Source organism: Salvelinus fontinalis, chromosome 16 (assembly GCF_029448725.1).
Source record: "Salvelinus fontinalis isolate EN_2023a chromosome 16, ASM2944872v1, whole genome shotgun sequence".
Taxonomy (NCBI): domain Eukaryota; kingdom Metazoa; phylum Chordata; class Actinopteri; order Salmoniformes; family Salmonidae; genus Salvelinus; species Salvelinus fontinalis.
Window position 1 is genome coordinate 46,744,229 of NC_074680.1, and position 18,151 is coordinate 46,762,379.

Below are 18,151 nucleotides of genomic sequence, written 5' to 3' on the forward strand. Positions count from 1 at the left end.
GCTGATTAGAGCGAGTGTGTCACCTCTCCGGGGTGCTGCTCTGTTTGCGCCTACAGTTACAACGCAATCAATCTCTCTGTAGGGTCCACACCCCATAACAGTCCAATCACAGCTGGTGACTGACAAGCATGGGCTGGCCAACCACCTGGCTGTGTCAGCCCTATTGGTGACTGACAAGCATGGGCTGGCCTACCACCTGGCTGTGTCAGCCCTATTGGTGACTGACAAGCATGGGCTGGCCTACCACCTGTCTGTGTCAGCCCTATTGGTGACTGACAAGCATGGGCTGGCCTGCCACCTGGCTGTGTCAGCCCTATTGGTGATTGACAAGCATGGGCTGGCCAACCACCTGGCTGTGTCAGCTCTATTGGTGACTGACAAGCATGGGCTGGCCTACCACCTGGCTGTGTCAGCCCTACTGGTGATTGACAAGCATGGGCTGGCCAACCACCTGGCTGTGTCAGCCCTACTGGTGATTGACAAGCATGGGCTGGCCTACCACCTGGCTGTGTCAGCCCTATTGGTGACTGACAAACATGGGCTGGCCTACCACCTGGCTTTGTCAGCCCTATTGGTGATTGGTTAGATTACCGTTATTAGATCGCCTTATTGTTTACACCACTTTGATGCCACATGTATTACGGATGGAAGCCTGGCGTCGTTATGACGATGAGGGGAGTCGGCTTTAGCAACAGTGTTGCCATATATATATATATATATATATGTTTTAAATAGAACAGATGATTATTTAATGTGTAAACGTGGCTTGGTCTATTTTCATAATGGCGGTAGGTAGGGAAGTATGGCCCGGGCCTGTAGGACTAGACCAGGGATTCCCCCTTAGGTAAATAACAGTGAATCAGAACTGTCTGTGTCTGTGAGATGAGAAAAAAAGGCCTTCTGGATGATTGATTGGGCAACAGCTGAGGCTGTCCATGTCGCCTGCTGAGTCCGTGTTTGAGGGGCCTCTCAAATCATCCATCTTAAACTAGTCTCTGCAAACCGTCTGTCCAAAATAGGGAAAGGGGGAAAAAAAAGATCCGTAGGCGCCCGTCTCGGGTTTCTCTCAGTGCGCCGAGCGAAGCACAGGCTACATCATGTCATGTGTCTCAGAGCGCGTTCACTGCTGACTCGGCCGCGTCAGCTGTGTGAGGGATCAAGGGGGGAGAGAGGGAGGTCTATCTTTGTAGGGATAGAGGGAGAGAGGGAGGGGAGGCCTGTCTATGTAGGGATAAAGGCAGAGAGGGAGGGGAGGCCTGTCTATGTAGGGAGAGAGGGAGGGGAGGCCTGTCTATGTAGGGATAGAGGGAGAGAGGGAGGGGAGGCCTGTCTATGTAGGGAGAGAGGGAGGGGAGGCCTGTCTATGTAGGGATAGAGGGAGAGAGGGAGGCCAGTCTATGTAGGGATAGAGGGAGGTCTATCTATGTAGGGAGAGAGGGAGGGGAGGCCAGTCTATGTAGGGATAGAGGGATAGAGGGAGGGGAGGCCTGTCTATGTAGGGAGAGAGGGAGGGGAGGCCTGTCTATGTAGGGAGAGAGGGAGGCCTGTCTATGTAGGGAGAGAGGGAGGTCTATCTATGTAGGGAGAGAGGGAGGGGAGGCCAGTCTATGTAGGGATAGAGGGAGAGAGGGAGGGGAGGCCAGTCTATGTAGGGATAGAGGGAGGGGAGGCCAGTCTATGTAGGGATAGAGGGAGAGAGGGAGGGGAGGCCAGTCTATGTAGGGAGAGAGGGAGGGGAGGCCAGTCTATGTAGGGATAGAGAGAGAGAGGGAGGGGAGGCCAGTCTATGTAGGGATAAAGGGAGAGAGGGAGGGGAGGCCAGTCTATGTAGGGAGAGAGGGAGGGGAGGCCAGTCTATGTAGGGATAGAGAGAGAGAGGGAGGGGAGGCCTGTCTATGTAGGGAGAGAGAGAGAGAGGGAGGGGAGGCCTGTCTATGTAGGGAGAGAGGGAGGGGAGGCCTGTCTATGTAGGGATAGAGAGGGAGGGGAGGCCTGTCTATGTAGGGAGAGAGGGAGGGGAGGCCTGTCTATGTAGGGATAGAGAGGGAGGGGAGGCCTGTCTATGTAGGGATAGAGAGGGAGGGGAGGCCAGTCTATGTAGGGAGAGAGGGAGGGGAGGCCTGTCTATGTAGGGATAGAGAGGGAGGGGAGGCCTGTCTATGTAGGGATAGAGAGGGAGGGGAGGCCAGTCTATGTAGGGATAGAGAGGGAGGGGAGGCCTGTCTATGTAGGGATAGAGAGGGAGGGGAGGCCTGTCTATGTAGGGATAGAGAGGGAGGGGAGGCCAGTCTATGTAGGGATAGAGAGGGAGGGGAGGCCTGTCTATGTAGGGATAGAGAGGGAGGGGAGGCCAGTCTATGTAGGGATAGAGAGGGAGGGGAGGCCTGTCTATGTAGGGATAGAGAGGGAGGGGAGGCCAGTCTATGTAGGGATGCAGAGGCCCTCTTTAGAGCTCCACATAACTGAGGAACTAAAAAAAAGTAAATTATATGATATTACAAGACGGCAAGAGGTTTCAGAAAACTGTATTGAGGCCATAGCAACAAGACAGGTGGAGGTTTCAGACAACTGTATTGAGGCCATAGCAACACGACAAGTAGAGGTTTCAGACAACTTTATTGATGCCATAGCAACAAGACAGGTGGAGGTTTCAGACAACTGTATTGAGGCCATAGCAACAAGACAGGTAGAGGTTTCAGACAACTGTATTGATGCCATAGCAACAAGACAAGTAGAGGTTTCAGACAACTGTATTGATGCCATAGCAACAAGACAAGTAGAGGTTTCAGACAACTTTATTGAGGCCATAGCAACAAGACAAGTAGAGGTTTCAGACAACTGTATTGAGGCCATAGCAACAAGACAAGTAGAGGTTTCAGACAACTGTATTGAGGCCATAGCAACAAGACAGGTAGAGGTTTCAGACAACTGTGTTGATGCCATAGCAACAAGACAGGTAGAGGTTTCAGACAACTGTATTGATGCCATAGCAACAAGACAGGTAGAGGTTTCAGACAACTGTATTGAGGCCATAGCAACAAGACAGGTAGAGGTTTCAGACAACTGTATTGAGGCCATAGCAACACATTGCAGACTTATTGCACATTCATATTTTAACACTTTATAATTTTGTCTATGTTGCTGTTATAGCTACCTAATAACATTGAATTTGTTTTGTAAAACATGTTCCTTTGTAGTAATCTTGTGTTATTGCATAATGTTTAGATATAGGTGTGGTCTTGTTAGAGATGGGTATCTGGTACGGTGACCACTGTCTTTACGTTCCGAACGTATGTTTTCTTTCTATATTAGTTTATAGGTTTACAATTGTAAGTGTCATTGGAAAGAGGACTAGGCAACATGGCAGACAGTCTATCTGGGAGCTTAACCCAACAACACCGGAGCCGTGAGGCCCGGGCAGCGCTGTCCAGAGGCCGTTGTGCTCAATTTAGCGATCAGTCCTTTGTTTTAGTTTACGGTAATGTCCGTGTTGCGGAATGTTGTAGTTTACGGTACTGTCCGTGGTGTTGGTTGTAGTTTACGGTACTGTCTGTGGTGTTGAACGTTGTAGTTTACGGTACTGTCCGTGTTGCGGAATGTTGTAGTTTACGGTACTGTCTGTGGTGCGGAATGTTGTAGTTTACGGTACTGTCTGTGGTGCGGAATGTTGTAGTTTACGGTACTGTCTGTGGTGCGGAATGTTGTAGTTTACGGTACTGTCTGTGGTGCGGAATGTTGTAGTTTACGGTACTGTCCGTGGTGCGGAATGTTGTAGTTTACGGTACTGTCCGTGGTGCTGAACATTGTAGTTTACGGTACTGTCCGTGGTGCTGGTTGTAGTTTACGGTACCGTCCGTGGTGCTGGTTGTAGTTTTCGGTACCGTCCGTGGTGCTGGTTGTAGTTTTCGGTACTGTCCGTGGTGCTGGTTGTAGTTTACGGTACTGTCCGTGGTGCTGGTTGTAGATTACGGTACTGTCCGTGGTGTTGAATGTTGTAGTTTACGGTACTGTCCATGGTGCTGAATGTTTTAGTTTACAGTACAGTCCGTGGTGTTGGTTGTAGTTTACGGTACTGTCTGTGGTGTTGAATGTTGTAGTTTACGGTACTGTCTGTGGTGCTGAATGTTGTAGTATACGGTACTGTCCGTGGTGTTGGTTATAGTTTACGGTACTGTCCGTGGTGTTGAATGTTGTAGTTTACGGTACTGTCCGTGGTGCTGAATGTTGTAGTTTACGGTACAGTCCGTGGTGTTGGTTGTAGTTTACGGTAATGTCTGTGGTGCTGAATGTTGTAGTTTACGGTACAGTCCGTGGTGCTGAATGTTGTAGTTTACGGTACTGTCCGTGGTGTTGGTTGTAGTTTACGGTAATGTCTGTGGTGTTGAACGTTGTAGTTTACAGTACAGTCCGTGGTGTTGGTTGTAGTTTACGGTACTCTCCGTGGTGTTGGTTGTCATTTACGGTACTGTCTGTGGTGCTGAATGTTGTAGTTTACGGTACTGTCCGTGGTGTTGGTTGTAGTTTACGGTAATGTCTGTGGAGCTGAATGTTGTAGTTTACGGTACTGTCCGTGGTGCTGAGTGTTGTAGTTTACGGTACTGTCCGTGGCGCTGAGTTTTGTAGTTTACACTAATGTCCGTGGTGCTGAGTGTTGTAGTTTACGGTACTGTTCGTGGTGCTGAGTGTTGTAGTTTACGGTACTGTCTGTGGTGTTGGTTGTAGTTTACGGTACTGTCTGTTTTGTTGAATGTTTCAGGTTAACGGTACTGTCCGTGGTGCTGATTGTTTCAGGTTAACGGTACTGTCCGTGGTGCTGAATGTTTCAGGTTAACGGTACTGTCCGTGGTGCTGATTGTTTCAGGTTAACGGTACTGTCCGTGGGGCTGATTGTTTCAGGTTAACGGTATGGTCCGTGGTGCTGAATGTTTCAGGTTAACGGTATGGTCCGTGGTGCTGATTGTTTCAGGTCAACGGTATGGTCCGTGGTGCTGAATGTTTCAGGTTAACGGTATGGTCCGTGGTGCTGATTGTTTCAGGTTAACGGTATGGTCCATGGTGCTGATTGTTTCAGGTTAACGGTACTGTCCGTGGTGCTGACTGTTTCAGGTTAACGGCACTGTCCGTGGTGCTGATTTTTTCAGGTTAACGGTATGGTCCGTGGTGCTGAATGTTTCAGGTTAACGGTACTGTCCGTGGTGCTGAATGTTTCCTGTGTCGGTATAAGGGCACATCAAGGGATTCCAACAGACAACTGGAAAGGTTTACTACACTGGAAAAATGGCACTTTTATGGGATATTGTATCTTCAGGTCTTATACTCGTTTTTGTTTATTTAGCTTTGTTTGGTCTCTGGGGATGACGTTACTGGCTGGATATTGTCCACACACACACACACACACGCACACACACACGCGCACACACACGCACACACACACACACACGCACACGCACACACACACGCACACGTACGCACTGGGAAGGAATTTTGGCGCATGAGTTGTGGTGAATCTGTCACCTCCTCTAGATAATGTATTGATGTGTGACTGATGAAATCGTGTTTCCTCCGATTTCCTCATTATTCCCTCGTAATTCCAGGAATCTTCCAACCAGTCTTTCTGGAAAACTGGGGAATTTGGAGGAAAATGACTGGAATTCTGTCTTGTTTTCCCAATTGCTCTATCAACCCCTTTTTCTTCTTAGATTATCATATTCATATCTACAGCTTGCTTTTCAAACAATCAAACGTCATTGTTCAAAAGATAATATACTAAATATAACCCACTTCTTCCTTCCCACTACTTTAAATGAAACAATCTGCAATTTTAAATGAACTTTTAAAGGTTAAAAGACGTACCTAGAATGAGACTTTAATTCCTCGTTGTAATTTTAAGAAGGTGAAGGGAAATGGGTATTTTGCTGTGATAAAACTTGTACTCCTCAATAGGATTCAGGACAGAAACACAATGATTCCATACCTCTCTGAGAGATTGTTTTAATTGAGACAAAACTGCCTTTGTGTCTCGGGGACCTTCTGGGCGAGGTGACTGGCTGTGATTGGCCCCCACCTGCTCCCCCCCCCCCACACACATACACACAGTGGGGCCAAAACTGAGATGGAGAGTGCAGGCTTTAATAAACGACTCCCAACCGTTACCCTTAATAATGCTTTAACAGACGACTCCCAAACATTACCCTTAATAATGCTTTAATAAACCACTGCCAAATGTTACCTTTAATAATGCTTTAACAGACGACTCCCAAACATTACCCTTAATAATGCTTTAACAGACGACTCCCAAACATTACCCTTAATGCTTTAATAAACGACTCCCAAACATTACCCTTAATAATGCTTTAACAGACGACTGCCAAATGTTACCCTTAATAATGCTTTAACAGACGACTGCCAAATGTTACCCTTAATAATGCATTAATAAACGACTCCCAACCATTACCCTTAATGCTTTAATAAACGACTCCCAAACATTACCCTTAATAACGCTTTAATAAACGACTCCCAAACATTACCCTTAATGCTTTAATAAACGACTCCCAAACATTACCCTTAATAATGCTTTAATAAACGACTCCCAAACATTACCCTTAACGCTTTAATAAACGACTCCCAAACATTACCCTTAATAATGCTTTAATAAACGACTCCCAAACATTACCCTTGACAATGCTTTAATAAACGACTCCCAAACATTACCCTTAATAATGCTTTAACAAACGACTCCCAAACATTACCCTTAATGCTTTAATAAACGACTCCCAAACATTACCCTTAATAATGCTTTAATAAACAACTCCCAAACATTACCCTTAATATTGCTTTAACAGACGACTCCCAAACATTACCCTTAATGCTTTAATAAACGACTCCCAAACATTACCCTTAATAATGCTTTAACAGACGACTGCCAAATGTTACCCTTAATAATGCTTTAACAGACGACTGCCAAATGTTACCCTTAATAATGCATTAATAAACGACTCCCAACCATTACCCTTAATGCTTTAATAAACGACTCCCAAACATTACCCTTAATAACGCTTTAATAAACGACTCCCAAACATTACCCTTAATGCTTTAATAAACGACTCCCAAACATTACCCTTAATAATGCTTTAATAAACGACTCCCAAACATTACCCTTAACGCTTTAATAAACGACTCCCAAACATTACCCTTAATAATGCTTTAATAAACGACCCCCAAACATTACCCTTGACAATGCTTTAATAAACGACTCCCAAACATTACCCTTAATAATGCTTTAACAAACGACTCCCAAACATTACCCTTAATGCTTTAATAAACGACTCCCAAACATTACCCTTAATAATGCTTTAATAAACAACTCCCAAACATTACCCTTAATAACGCTTTAATAAACGACTCCCAAACATTACCCTTAACGCTTTAATAAACGACTCCCAAACATTACCCTTAATAATGCTTTAATAAACGACTCCCAAACATTACCCTTAATGCTTTAATAAACGACTCTCAACCGTTACCCTTAATAATGCTTTAATAAACGACTCCCAAACATTACCCTTAACACTTTAATAAACGACTCCCAAACATTACCCATAACACTTTAATAAACGACTCCCAAACATTACCCTTAACGCTTTAATAAACGACTCCCAAACATTACCCTTAACGCTTTAATAAACGACTCCCAAACATTACCCTTAATAATGCTTTAATAAACGACTCCCAAACATTACCCTTAATAATGCTTTAATAAACGACTCCCAAACATTACCCTTAATGCTTTAATAAACGACTCCCAACCATTACCCTTAATGCGTTAATAAACGACTCCCAAACATTACCCTTAATAATGCCTTAACAGACGACTCCCAAACATTACCCTTAATAATGCTTTAATAAACGACTCCCAAACATTACCCTTAATGCTTTAATAAACGACTCCCCACCATTACCCTTAATGCTTTAATAAACGACTCCCAAACATTACCCTTAATAATGCCTTAACAGACGACCCCCAAACATTACCCTTAATGCTTTAATAAACGACTCCCAAACATTACCCTTAATGCTTTAATAAACGACTCCCAAACATTACCCTTAACGCTTTAATAAACGACTCCCAAACATTACCCTTAACGCTTTAATAAACGCCTCCCAACCATTACCCTTAATAATGCTTTAATAAACGACTCCCAACCTTTAACCTTAATGCTTTAATAAACGACTCCCAAACATGACCCTTAATGCTTTAATAAACGACTCCCAACCATTACCCTTAATGCTTTAATAAACGACTCCCAAACATTACCCTTAACGCTTTAATAAATGACTCCCAAACATTACCCTTAATGCTTTAATAAACGACTCCCAACCATTACCCTTAATGCTTTAATAAACGACTCCCAAACATTACCCTTAATAATGCTTTAACAGACGACTCCCAAACATTACCCTTAACGCTTTAATAAACGACTCCCAAACATTACCCTTAACGCTTTAATAAACGACTCCCAACCATTACCCTTGATAACGCTTTAATAAACGACTCCAAAACATTACCCTTAACGCTTTAATAAACGACTCCCAAACATTACCCTTAATGCTTTAATAAACGACTCCCAAACATTACCCTTAACGCTTTAATAAACGACTCCCAAACATTACCCTTAACACTTTAATAAACGCCTCCCAACCATTACCCTTAATAATGCTTTAATAAACGACTCCCAACCATTACCCTTAATGCTTTAATAAAAGACTCCCAAACATTACCCTTAATGCTTTAATAAACGACTCCCAACCATTACCCTTAACGCTTTAATAAATGACTCCCAAACATTACCCTTAATGCTTTAATAAACGACTCCCAACCATTACCCTTAATGCTTTAATAAACGACTCCCAAACATTACCCTTAATAATGCTTTAACAGACGACTCCCAACCATTACCCTTAACGCTTTAATACACGACTCCCAAACATTACCCTTAACACTTTAATAAACGACTCCCAAACATTACCCGTAACGCTTTAATAAATGACTCCCAAACATTACCCTTAATGCTTTAATAAACGACTCCCAAACATTACCCTTAATGCTTTAATAAACGACTCCCAAACATTACCCTTAATAATGCTTTAACAGACGACTCCCAGCCATTACCCTTAACGCTTTAATAAACGACTCCCAAACATTACCCTTAACGCTTTAATAAACGACTCCCAACCATTACCCTTGATAACGCTTTAATAAACGACTCCCAAACATTACCCTTAACGCTTTAATAAACGACTCCCAAACATTACCCTTAATGCTTTAACGAACGACTCCCAACCATTACCCTTAACGCTTTAATAAACTACTCCCAAACATTACCCTTAACACTTTAATAAACGACTCCCAAACGTTACCCTTAACACTTTAATAAACGACTCCCAAACATTACCCTTAACGCTTTAATAAACGCCTCCCAACCATCACCCTTAATAATGCTTTAATAAACGACTCCCAACCATTACCCTTAACACTTTAATAAACGACTCCCAAACATTACCCTTAATGCTTTAATAAACGACTCCCAACCATTACCCTTAATGCTTTAATAAACCTCTTCGTATAGCCTTATAGCTCCACTAACTCACTGCTAGTCTGCACTGGGAGTCTGGGCTATATCATGTTAGCTTCACTCACTCACTGCTAGCCTGGGAGTCTGGGCTGCATCATGTTAGCTCCACTAACTCACTGCTAGCCTGGGAGTCTGGGCTGCATCATGTTAGCTCCACATACTCACTGCTAGCCTGGGAGTCTGGGCTGCATCATGTTAGCTCCACTAACTCACTGCTAGCCTGCACTGGGAGTCTGGGCTGCATCATGTTAGCTCCACTAACTCACTGCTAGCCTGCACTGGGAGTCTGGGCTGCATCATGTTAGCTCCACTAACTCACTGCTAGCCTGGGAGTCTGGGCTATATCATGTTAGCTCCACTTACTCACTGCTAGCCTGGGAGTCTGGGCTGCATCATGTTAGCTTCACTAAGTCACTGCTAGCCTGCACTGGGAGTCTGGGCTGCATTATGTTAGCTCTCCACTCATGCTGCACAGAAGTTAACACACTTGAATAATGCGACACGGCATGCAGACATTTTGAAACTGTTAATTACTGTTCACTAAGCAATGTCCATACAGGCCAGAACACTTTACAATGGAAGAAGATACCAGTAGCTTCCAGCTTTGAAGGCTAACTTTCCTTGCTAGCTGACAGCTGAAGCTAACATCAGTTTACTAGCCTAGTACTTTGTATTTCATAATATGCAAATATGCTGATTTCAAACCTGATTGCCACCAAAAACTTTATTCATTCACATATTTGGTCTCGTGAAGGAGGCCATTACTGGTTAAAGAGACAGATCACATTTTTTATTTTTATAAAAGAAGCTTCTTGTACCATAAAATAAGTCCCAAATGGAAGGAAACATCTGTAGCTCCATGAAATCAGCCAAAACAAAAACTCAATGCATGACACACTCCTATTAAATACGTATTCACCTGTACTGTGAATAGACCCAGGCTATCTTAATTTACCCAGTTTATCAAAAGAGATGTCCCATTCAAATAAATGATTACTATTATGTTATGTAGTTAGTTTGGTAAAAAACAAAGTCAAATTGATTGTATGATTGATTCAGTAATGCATACATGTCTGTCTCTGAAAAATGCTGATGTAGAAAATTCTAATGTAATGATATTGAACAAAAAAATTCTAATGTAATGATATTGAACAAACAAATTCTAATGTAATGATATTGAACAAACAAATTCTAATGGAATGATATTGAACAAACAAATTCTAATGGAATGATATTGAACAAACAAATTCTAATAGAATGATATTTACACAAACAAATTCTAATGGAATGATATTGAACAAATAAATTCTAATGGAATGATATTGAACAAACAAATTCTAATGGAATGATATTGAACAAACAAATTCTAATGGAATGATATTGAACAAACAAATTCTAATGGAATGACATTGAACAAACAAATTCTAATGTAATGATATTGAACAAACAAATTCTAATGTAATGATATTGAACAAACAAATTCTAATGGAATGATATTGAACAAACAAATTCTAATGGAATGATATTGAACAAACAAGTTCTAATGGAATGATATTGAACAAACAAATTCTAATGGAATGATATTAAACAAACAAATTCTAATGGAATGATATTGAACAAACAAATTCTAATGGAATGATATTGAAAGAAAAAAAAAGCCCATCGATTGAAAAGAGCAGTAGCTAAGTTTATCTGTCTGAATCAAGTGCCATTCTCTGACTTTGGCACAAAAAAACGATGTTTTGTAGTGGTATTGTTTTGGTACAGTTTTTTCTCTGCCGACGGTAAGGGAGAGAACAGCTCGTGTCTGGGGTGTGTGGGATCCTGGAAGATGTTGCGGACCTTCCTCAGGCACTGTTTCAAGTAGATTTCCCGGATAATGTTGTGGACCTTACTCAGGCACTGTTTCAAGTAGATTTCCCGGATAATGTTGTGGACCGGGCCTCCCGTGTGGCGCAGTGGTCTAGGGCACTGCATCGCAGCGCTAACTGCGCCACCAGAGTCTCTGGGTTCGCGCCCAGGCTCTGTCGCAGCCGGCCGCGACCGGGAGGTCCGTGGGGCGACGCACAATTGGCATAGCGTCGTCCGGGGTAGGGAGGGTTTGGCCGGTAGGGATATCCTTGTCTCATCGCGCTCCAGCGACTCCTGTGGCGGGCCGGGCGCAGTGCGCGCCAACCAAGGGGGGCCAGGTACACGGTGTTTCCTCCGACACATTGGTGCGGCTGGCTTCCGGGTTGGAGGCGCGCTGTGTTAAGAAGCAGTACGGCTGGTTGGGTTGTGCTTCGGAGGACGCATGGCTTTCGACCTTCGTCTCTCCCGTGCCCGTACGGGAGTTGTAGCGATGAGACAAGGTAGTAATTACTAGCGATTGGATACCACGAAAATTGGGGAGAAAATAGGATAAAAAAATAATAAAATAAAAAATAAAAAAAATTGTTGTGGACCTTCCTCAGGCAACGTTTCAAGTAGATTTCCCGGATAATGTTGTGGACCTTCCTCAGGCAACGTTTCAAGTAGATTTCACAGATAATGTTGTGGACCTTCCTCAGGCAACGTTTCAAGTAGATTTCACAGATAATGTTGTGGACCTTCCTCAGGCAACGTTTCAAGTAGATTTCCCAGATAATGTTGTGGACCTTCCTCAGGCAACGTTTCAAGTAGATTTCCCAGATAATGTTGTGGACCTTCCTCAGGCAACGTTTCAAGTAGATTTCCCAGATAATGTTGTGGACCTTCCTCAGGCACTGTTTCAAGTAGATTTACCGGATAATGTTGTGGAACTTCCTCAGGCACTGTTTCAAGTAGATTTCCCGGATAATGTTGTGGACCTTCCTCAGGCACCGTTTCAAGTAGATTTCCCGGATAATGTTGTGGACCTTCCTCAGGCAACGTTTCAAGTAGATTTCCCAGATAATGTTGTGGACCTTCCTCAGGCACTGTTTCAAGTAGATTTCCTAGATGATGCTGTGGACCTTCCTTAGGCACCGCTTAAAGTAGATTTCCTGGATGGGTGTGAACATAGCCCCAGTGATGTACTGAGCAGTCTGCACCACCCACTGGAGGGCCTTGCGGTCGTGTATGGAGCTTACTAGGTCCACAACAGGTCCACTAGGTCCACAACCTTACTAGGTCCACAACCTTACTAGGCCATGATGCAATTGGTCAGGACGCACTCGACGGTGCAGCGGTAGTATTTGGTGAGGATCTGGGGTGACATGCCAAATTTCTTCAGCGGCCTTAGGATGTAGAGATGCTGTTGCGCCCTCTTGACAAGAGTGGTAGTGTTGTTGGTCCATGTCAAGTCCTTGGTGATGTGTACGCAGAGGAACTTAAATCTGCTGACTCTCTCTACTGCAGTTCCATTGATGTGGATCGGGGCGTGTTCCCTCCTCTGCTTCCTGACTCTATGTAAACTGGACTCTATGTAAACTGGAAACCATATATCCTGAGGTTGAATTTATTGTAGCTGGGGATTTTAACAATGCAAATCTGAGAACAAGGCTACCTAAATTCTATCAGCATATTGATTGCAGCAATCGCGCGGGCAATAAACTCGATCATTGCTACTCTAACTTCCGCGATGCATACAAGGCCCTCCCTCGCCCTCCCTTCGGCAGATCCGACCACGACTCCATCTTGCTCCTACCATCTTATAGGCAGAAACTCAAACAGGATGTACCCGTGACTAGAACAATTCAACGCTGGTGACTAGAACCATTCAACGCTGGTCTGACCAATCGGAATCGACGCTTCAAGATTGTTTTGATCACGTGGACTGGGAAATGTTCTGGGTAGCCTCGGAGAATAACATTAATCTATACGCTGACTTGGTGAGTGAATTTATAAGGAAGTGCATTGGAGATGTTGTTCCCACTGTGACTATTAAAACCTACACTAACCAGAAACCGTGGATGAATGGCGGCATTCGCGCAAAACTGAAAGCGCGGACCACTGCATTTAACCATGGAAAGAGGACTGGGAATATGGCTGAATGTGAACAGTGTAGTTATTCCCTCCGCAAGGCAATCAAACAAGAGAAATGTCGGTATAGGGACAAAGTGGAGTCGCAATTCAACAGCTCAGACACGAGACGTATGTGGCAGGGCATAAAGGAAATCATGGACTACAAAAAGAAAACCAGCCACGTTATGGACACCGACGTCTCGCTTTCAGACAAACTAAACACCTTCTTTGCCCGCTTTGAGGATAATACAGGGCCACCGTTGCGGCCCGCTAACAAGGACTGCGGCCCACCCTCTCCTTCTCTGTGGCCGACGTAAGTAAGACATTTAAACGTATTAACTCTCGCAAGGCTGCTTGCCCAGACGGCATCCCTAGCCGCGTCCTCAGAGCATGCGCAGACCAGCTGGCTAGTGTTTTTACGGACATATTTAATCGATCCCAGGCTGCTGTCCCCACATGCTTCAAGATGGCCACACATTTGCCTGTACCCAAGAAGGCAAAGATAACTGAACTAAATGACTACCGCCCCGTAGCACACACTTCTGTCATCATGAAGTGCTTTGAGAAACTAGTCAAGGATCATATCACCTCCACCTTACCTGCCACCCTAGACGCACTTCAGTTTGCATACCGCCCCAACAGGTCCACAGACGATGCAATCACCATCACATTGCACACTGCCCTATCCCATCTAGACAAGAGGAATACCTATATAAGAATGCTCTTCATTGACTACAGCTCAGCATTAAACACCATAGTACCCTCCAAGCTCATCATTAAGCTGGAGGCCCTGGGTCTCAACCCTGCCCTGTGCAATTGGGTCCTGGACTTTCTGACGGGCCACCCCCAGGTGGTGAGGGTAGGAAACAACATCTCCACTTTGCTGATTTATGGGGCCCCATAAGTGTGCGTGCTCAGCCCCCTCCTGTACTCCTTGTTCACCCACGACTGCGTGGCCATGCACGCCTCCAACTCAATCATCAAGTTTGCAGACGACACAGCAGTAGTGGGCTTGATTACCACCAACGACGAGACAGCCTACAGGGAGGAGATGAGGGCACTTGGAGTGTGGTGTCAGGAAAACAACCTCTCACTCAACGTCAACAAAACAAAGGAGATGATCGTCGACTTCAGGAAACAGCAGAAGGAGCACCCCTCTGTCCACATCGAAGGGACAGTAGTGGAGAAGGTGGAACGTTTTAAGTTCCTCGGCGCACACATCACAGACAAACTGAAATGGTCCACCCACACAGACAGTGTGGTGAAGAAGGCGCAACAGCGCCTCTTCAAACTCAGGAGGCTGAAGAAATTTAGCTTGTCACCTAAAACCCTGACAAACGTTTATAGATGCACAATCGAGAGCATCCTGTCGGGCTGTATCACCGCCTGGTACGGCTACTGCACCGCCCTCAACCGCAAGGCTCTCCAGAGGGTGGTGCAGTCTGCACAACGTATCACCGGGGACACACTACCTGCCCTCCAGACACCTACACCACCCGATGTCACAGGAAGGCCAAAAACATCATCAAGGACAACAACCACCCGAGCCACTGCCTGTTCACCTCGCTACCATCCAGAAGGCGAGGTCAGTACAGGTGCATCAAAGCTGATGCCGAGAGACTGAAAAACATCTTCTATCTCAAGGCCATCAGACTGCTAAACAGCAATCACTAACTCAGAGAGGCTGCTGCCTACATAGAGACTCATATCACTGGCCACTTTAATAAATGGATCACTAGTCACTTTAAACAATGCCACTTTAATGATGTTTACATATCTCACATTATTCATCTCATATGTATATACTGTATCTTATACCATCTATTGCACCATGCCTAGAGTATGCCGCTCATCCATATATTTATATGTACATATTCTTATTCCTCCCTTTAGATTTGTGTGTATTAGGTAGTTTTTGGGGATTTGTTAGATTGCTTGTTAGATATTACTGCACTGTCGGAACTAGAAGCACAAGCATTTCGCTACTCTCACATTAACATCTGCTAACCATGTGTATGTGACCAATACAATTGGATTTGAAGTCAACAATCACTCCTTTGTTTTGCTGACTTTGAGGGAGAGGTTGTTGACCCGGCACCACAATTCCAGTTCACTTACCTCCTCTCTATAGGCTGACTCATCGTTGTTGGTTATCAGGTCTACAACCATGGTGTCGTCAGCAGGCTTGATGATGGAGTAGGTGTCGTGCAAAGTCTCACAGTCGTGGGTGAATAGGGAGTACAGCAGAGGACCGAGGACCCACCCCTGGGGGACTCCTGTGTTAAGAGTCAGTGTGGAGTAGGTGTCGTGCAAAGTCTCACAGTCGTGGGTGAACAGGGAGAACAGCAGAGGACCGAGGACACATCCCTGGGGGACTCCTGTGTTAAGAGTCAGTGTGGAGGAGGTGTTGTTGACAATCCTCACAGCCTGTGGTCTGCCGGTCAGGAAGTCCAAGATCCTGTTGCAGAGGGCGGTATCCAGACACAGGGCGCTGAGCTTGGTGACGAGCTTGGAGGGAACAATAGCACCTGGTCGTCCGGAGCAGCTAGAGCCTTCCTGGATGGTATTGTCTGCCTCCATGTGATCATAGAACGTGTTAAGCACGTCTGGGAGGGAGGCTTCAGTGGGCACCGCACAGCTGGATTTATCTTTGTAGTCCGTGAAAGCCTACAGTCCTAGCCACATCGGTCCGTGAGTCGGAGTTATTCAATTCAAGTTTGAGTGTGTGTTGTCTTTTTTGTGTCCCTAATGGTTACGGAGCTCGTACCTGCTTGCCTTGTACACGTCGCGCCATCGAGTCAGCAGGGTTCGTTCTGCTAACTTCATTGGTTAAAATCTACCATGACAATAAAGACCGGGGGGCGAGAGGATTCTTGCTGGCAAATGTTCTTGTACAGTTCACTGAGTGCCGCTTGATGTTTCTTTGTGGCGGTATGTACACAGCTGTGATAACAACACACGTGAATTCCCTCAGTATATAGCGGGGTCGGTATTTTAACATCAGAAACTCCAGGTCGGGGGAACAGGAGCTTGAGATGTTTTCAACCTCGGTACACTAGGTATTGTTGATGAGGAAACGTACACCCCCCCCCCCCCCCCCCCCCCCCCCCCACCCTCCTCCTACTCTTGCCAGATCCTGCCATTCGATCCATACGGAAAATGGAAAAGCTGTGTTGTTAAATAGCAGAGTCGAGTGAATTGTCTGTAAACCATGATGTCCCCAGGGGATTGAAGCTCTCACATGTGGAACAGTGGAGAGCAGTAGAGAGCAGTAGAGAGCAGTGGAGAGCAGTGGAGCGCAGTGGAGAGCAGTGGAGAGCAGTGGAGAGTGAATTGTCTGTAAACCATGATGTCCCCAGGGGATTGAAGCTCTCACATGTGGAACAGTGGAGAGCAGTAGAGAGCAGTGGAGAGTGAATTGTCTGTAAACCATGATGTCCCCAGGGGATTGAAGCTCTCACATGTGGAACAGTGGAGAGCAGTAGAGAGCAGTGGAGAGTGAATTGTCTGTAAACCATGATGTCCCCAGGGGATTGAAGCTCTCACATGTGGAACAGTGGAGAGCAGTAGAGAGCAGTGGAGAGTGAATTGTCTGTAAACCATGATGTCCCCAGGGGATTGAAGCTCTCACATGTGGAACAGTGGAGAGCAGTAGAGAGCAGTAGAGAGCAGTGGAGAGCAGTGGAGAGCAGTGGAGAGCAGTGGAGAGCAGTGGAGAGTGAATTGTCTGTAAACCATGATGTCCCCAGGGGATTGAAGCTCTCACATGTGGAACAGTGGAGAGCAGTAGAGAGCAGTGGAGAGTGAATTGTCTGTAAACCATGATGTCCCCAGGGGATTGAAGCTCTCACATGTGGAACAGTGGAGAGCAGTAGAGAGCAGTGGAGAGTGAATTGTCTGTAAACCATGATGTCCCCAGGGGATTGAAGCTCTCACATGTGGAACAGTGGAGAGCAGTAGAGAGCAGTGGAGAGTGAATTGTCTGTAAACCATGATGTCCCCAGGGGATTGAAGCTCTCACATGTGGAACAGTGGAGAGCAGTAGAGAGCAGTGGAGAGTGAATAGTCTGTAAACCATGATGTCCCCAGGGGATTGAAGCTCTCACATGTGGAACAGTGGAGAGCAGTAGAGAGCAGTGGAGAGTGAATTGTCTGTAAACCATGATGTCCCCAGGGGATTGAAGCTCTCACATTAACATGTAGCATGTATGGCTAACTGTTCTCCATGTGCAGTATAGAGCTGTAGAGATTAGTATAGAGCAGTGAAGAGCAGTGGAGAGCAGTGGAGAGCAATGGAGAGCAGTGGAGAGCAGTGGAGAGCAGTGGAGAGCAGTGAAGAGCAGTGAAGAGCAGTGGAGAGCAGTGGAGAGCAGTGGAGAGCAGTGGAGAGCAGTGGAGAGCAGTGAAGAGCAATGGAGAGCAGTGAAGAGCAATGGAGAGCAGTGAAGAGCAGTGAAGAGCAGTGAAGAGCAATGGAGAGCAGTGAAGAGCAATGGAGAGCAGTGGAGAGCAGTGAAGAGCAGTGGAGAGCAGTGAAGAGCAGTGAAGAGCAATGG

General features: G+C 45.3%; 1 protein-coding gene across 2 annotated transcripts in view; it reads left to right on the top strand.

Moving 5' to 3' along the window:
- The window catches only part of LOC129813264 (sodium/calcium exchanger 3-like), a 155,295-nt gene that overhangs the window by 1,597 nt on the left and 135,547 nt on the right, over positions 1-18,151 (top strand). The gene's annotated exons all lie outside the window — the stretch shown is intronic.